This window comes from Sinocyclocheilus anshuiensis, unplaced genomic scaffold (genome assembly GCF_001515605.1).
Source record: "Sinocyclocheilus anshuiensis isolate Anshui unplaced genomic scaffold, SAMN03320099.WGS_v1.1 scaffold984, whole genome shotgun sequence".
In the NCBI taxonomy this organism is placed as follows: domain Eukaryota; kingdom Metazoa; phylum Chordata; class Actinopteri; order Cypriniformes; family Cyprinidae; genus Sinocyclocheilus; species Sinocyclocheilus anshuiensis.
Window position 1 is genome coordinate 8,813 of NW_015552616.1, and position 5,034 is coordinate 13,846.

Genomic DNA, 5,034 nt, shown 5'->3' on the forward strand with positions numbered 1-5,034 from the left:
GAGGAGGAGGACAAAGGAGGGAGGAAAATGTTTTAAAGAGCATGCGAGAGTTAGGCACATTTTTAATTTTGTTGTGATAGTATGTCCTTTTAGCAGTGGAGGTATTAGCAGAGAATGAAGAGAGGAGTGATCGATATACATTAAGGTCAGTAGGATTTTGTGATTTGCGCCATACTCTTTCTGCAGCTCTGAGCTTAGAACGATACTCACGGAGAACATCAGATAGCCAAGGGGCAGAAGAGGTGGTACGAGCTGGCCTGGAAGACAAGGGGCAGACAGTGTCTAAACAAGACGTAAGAGTGGAGCAGAAAGTATCAGTAGCAAGGTTAACATCAAGAGATGATAACTGTTCAGGGGAAGGAAGCGAAGATGAAACCATAGCAGATAGCCGGGAGGGTGAGAGAGAGTGTAGGTTACGTCGAAAAGTGACATGTGTAGGGGTATGTGTTGTGTCAGGAACCATGTTGAGGTTAAGAGTGAGGAGGAAGTGATCCGAGGTGTGTAGTGGAGTAACCAGCACATGATCAGTGGAGCAGTGTCGTGTGTAAATAAGGTCCAGTTGGTTGCCTGATTTGTGAGTAGCTGTAGTTAATACTCGCTTGAGATCAAAAGAAGCAAGCAGAGTGTGGAAGTCTGCAGCCTGAGGTTTGATTTATTAGCTTTAGATGGAGCATAACTAAAGTTTTCTAAAATAATAAAATGTAAAAACGCATCTATGCTTACGAGAAATATTTAATCAAAAGAATCCCATACATCCACATCTCTTGGTAAATAATCCATTGTGATTTGCTGTTAGCACAGCACAGCAGACTGACGGAATTGCAATTCGGTCCTACAAATGGCGGCCGCACCACTGTGTGACGTCACATGAAACTTATGAATCGGCAAGATTCGAAAATTCCGATGCGACTATGTAAATCCTTAGTTGGGGACACCCCTAGTGACCACCTGAGTGTCTGTCCCATTTGATTTCTGATTGGTTGGTCATGTCTCATTTCTCTTTTTATACGTGGTGTTTAGATTTTGTGTGTCAGGGTATATTGATGTAAAAAATACAGACAATGTTCCATCTATGTTACTGGATGACCTAATTCTGCTGATTTTTGGCGTTTTTATTAGAATTAGCGTTGGCCAATAAGTTTTTCTGTTAGACCCATTAATGTTGGAAGTGATACTTTTTTGTTGGTGCTAAGGAAACATGCAGAATTCTTTTAACTACTAGTGGTATCAAAGAACAGAATCAAAAAGAAATTGGTATCTAAATTAGAAATGTTTGTTTAAAAATAATAATTATTTAATTCTTGTTAAATTATTTTCTAAAAATATTGGTTTTGATTATAATATATATATTAGGGATGTGCGCAACGACTAATTTGACTGTTGTTTAAACGAAAGTTTTGTATCCGACTAGTCGATTAGTCTAAAAGCAAGAAACCCCCAAAAGATGGTAAGAAAAAAAACCCTCTGTGCATGCGTGTAGCATAGCCTATATAGTAGCCTATATTTGAAATACTTAATCTATGAATCACACTGTCAAATCCCTCAATGAATTCTGCTTGCCGCACACTTGCCTTGCGTTATCATCATTTCATTTTAGGTGCTCGTTAAAAAGAAATAAAAGAAGATCATGCACTCAACGTCGGTCAAAGCATAGCTTATTTATTCAAATCAGCTGGGGAAATGCAGAACAATGGAAAATCAATCAATAGCCTGACAGAATTCTAACGACAGTCAAATTAGTCGTCGCGCACATCCCTAATTAATACCAGGTGTAAAAAGGGTGTTCTGATTGATTTGTCATTCCTTGCCTGTTCTTGTGCTTAAAAATATGTAGATTTTGAGGCACAGATTGCACACATTGCTGACTTCATTACATTTGCTTTCTCAGCCCTTAGTTTTATTCGATTTTGATAAAAGTCTTGAAAAATAAGACAATATGGTATTACTTCAGGCCAGCTTTGACTTTGCCTTGGGCTGTCAGGCCTGGAAGCATGTCAACAGCGCAGACAGGTTATTGCACTGTGACAAACTCCGTATGGAGCATCCCGGAGTTTTCATTTAGGGTTTCTCCCAGAGTGGAAGACTGCCAAGTCTGCCAGAGCCCTTGTAGGAGCAGACAAGCTTCCAAATCCGCCCAGTCGACGCTGCGGCGTGCTTCTCTTTGATGCTGTGGTTACCTGCTGTGTCCTATGCACAGTACTGATGTAGCACCGAGGCTATCAGCCCACACACTCCACCCTCTGACAGCCGAACTCTGTGCTGCTTTCTGCTGGCTCTTGCTGTCTTTCCCTGTCTGAGACCTCATACAAACCTGCCTGCTGCATGGAGGGTAGGAGATTTGCAGCTTTGCAACTGGTATGTAATCACTATCCGTTTTAACAGCCTGTTTATTGTGCTGTCTGTAGGGATGCACACATTTTGGCCAATATAGAAGAATCCATGTTAAAAATCTACTATTTTTGTTTAAAAAAAAAAAATCACTGTAGTTTTTGTCAGTGTTATATCAATGTGGTAGTCTTTAGGTAATTTTTGTTATTGCAACATTGATTTGATTTAGATTTATAAGCATTTGATTTGATTTGATCAGTCAAAATTTTGCTTAAAATTTTCTCTTAGTCATGCTACAACAATTATGCAAAATAATTTTGTTAAAATATTTGCTATTTATTTAACAGATATATGTTGATACTTGACACCACTCTGTAGATTCCAAAAATGAACATTTTTACCCAGACCTGATGGTATGATACCAATAAATTTAAATAACTAGTATCGGCTGATAACCAGTGTGGTCCTGTATATCATGCATTTCTAATTTTCCACCAGGAAAAAGCATACTGCATGTTTTTGACCTTGATGCGCAGACTGCAGTCAAACCCATTTTTTCTCCCTGCGTTGTTACTTCTTTGACTTGTCGGATATTGACATTTCTGACTCTGTGGAAGCTGTGCTCGCCTCGTTCACTGTCCGCTTCTCTCTGGGTGTTTGTGAAATGAGCAGTCTGTGCAATCAGCACAGTGCTGTTTGACTCGTTGAAGCTCCTCTGACCCGCCGTGTGTATGTCCTTGTTCAATGATTGTCCTTCAGTTCACTGCAGTGCTCAGCTCCTCTCCTCCACACAGCTCGGCCACTTATCTGACCAGGTGGCTGATATGTTTTCTTTTCTCTTTCTTTTCATTTCTCCCCTTTTTTCGCTCAGTTTTTAGCATCCTACTGCAAGGGCACCTTTTTTTACATTCCTCTCAGGAACACTTAGATTGCCCTCTTTCGATGTCTTTTCGTCACTCTCCATCTTTTCCACACACATACAGTGCACAAACCACTAGAATTTACAGGGATGACAAAATTTGTACCTTAGAGAATTGGTTATGTGTCAGGACATCAGATGGCAACCCAACACAATATCAAAATTGTTTATTATACAGATGTAATGTTATTGAAATTAAGTGTCGATGTTGCCATGAACTGCATAGGCCCTACAAATTGCGAAATTATTAACATTTAAAATTGCTCAATTGGAAAATGGACTATTTTGGTTTCTAAATGTCTCTGGAATTTCAATAGTTTAATGCTCAAGCCAGTAATTCACCACAAAACAGATTGTGGTCTGCTCAAATTAGTTTATCCTCTTTTGAGTGAACCTGTATGAAGTCATATTTCCTTTTACCTTCCGTAATTTTGTTCATGGTTTTTGAGGATAAGGACATGCCAAGAAACTGGTCCATGTTGATATTTGTGTAATTTGGCTAGTTTTTACCAAGTGACAGATATACTGTCTGTACTATTTTTATTAGATGTACACCAATTTTTCCATTTTCTCCTTGCTTTTAAATATGTTTGTTACCATCTGAACTATGATTAAATATAGGGTTAGTTTAGTTTTATTATTTTTAATTAGCAATTGTTGACAACCCAGACTGGTGACCCTTTTTAGGAGTTTAAAACCAGTGCCATAGAGGACCTTAGTGAGGTCCCTATTTTGTTCTGCAAAAGGTACAAAAAGGTTAGGGGTGCTCCGATTGATTGGCTACTGATCACTATCGGTCGATAATCACTTTGGGATGTTTGATCGGCAGTCTCTATAAAGGCCGATCTCAAAAAATGGATCTAAAGCTGATGATGCGTCTGCCGTGAGAGATTTGGCATGACATGCAGTGGCACCGTCTCAGTCTCTGTCCGGCGCGGGTGAAATAATTATAATGCTGAAGGGGAGGTACAATTCATATTTCTTCATTAAATAACTTATAAAATAATTTGAAAACTTTCTGTGAGACATAATTTCACAAACAGCATGAGTGAATCGCCATGCACGCTCTCTCTTTCTCTCTCAAAATGTGCAAATGACTTCAAATCACATCATGTCTGCACTTCACCTAACTGTGCACACTGCACAGTTGACACAAATTATCACTTGCACAATCGAGGCAGTGCCGCGTCGTCACTAAAGTTTATAAATTGCATTTCTTTTTAATTCTTGCCATTGTTTAAACCATTTAGCGCTCGAGCGCTCTCCTGGAGACCGTGCGCTCATGCACACTCAAAGAGCACACACATAACGTCAGGTTTACATTACTCCGTTTGCAGTGCGTATGTGGTGCGTATTTTTTCCGCGCTCATTTTAACGAATTAAAGCGTTCACACTGCACACGGTTGCGGTCCAGCAGTTCGTTCCAGGAGCGTTGCGTCTGCAGCAGTGCAGAGATCGTTTCCGCTGCACGTGGTGAATTAAAGTAACAGCGCATTGTTTGTGGTAAATATGAACATGAATTGACACAAAATGTAGTAATTACACCATAAATGCATATAATTAAATTCTACTGTGTTTCACAGTCAACACATAGGCTATGGCTTTTTGACTAGGTTTAAAGGAAAAGAGCACTTTTAGATAGGGCTGCACGATTAATCGAATGTGATTGTGATGCGTATCTTGTCAGTAAAGCCGGTTCTGTGATTAGTAGTAAATCTCCAGCACGTGCTTTCAGATGGAGCAGCGTTTACTACACAGAGCCGTAGTTCACTGACAAGCTACGCAAA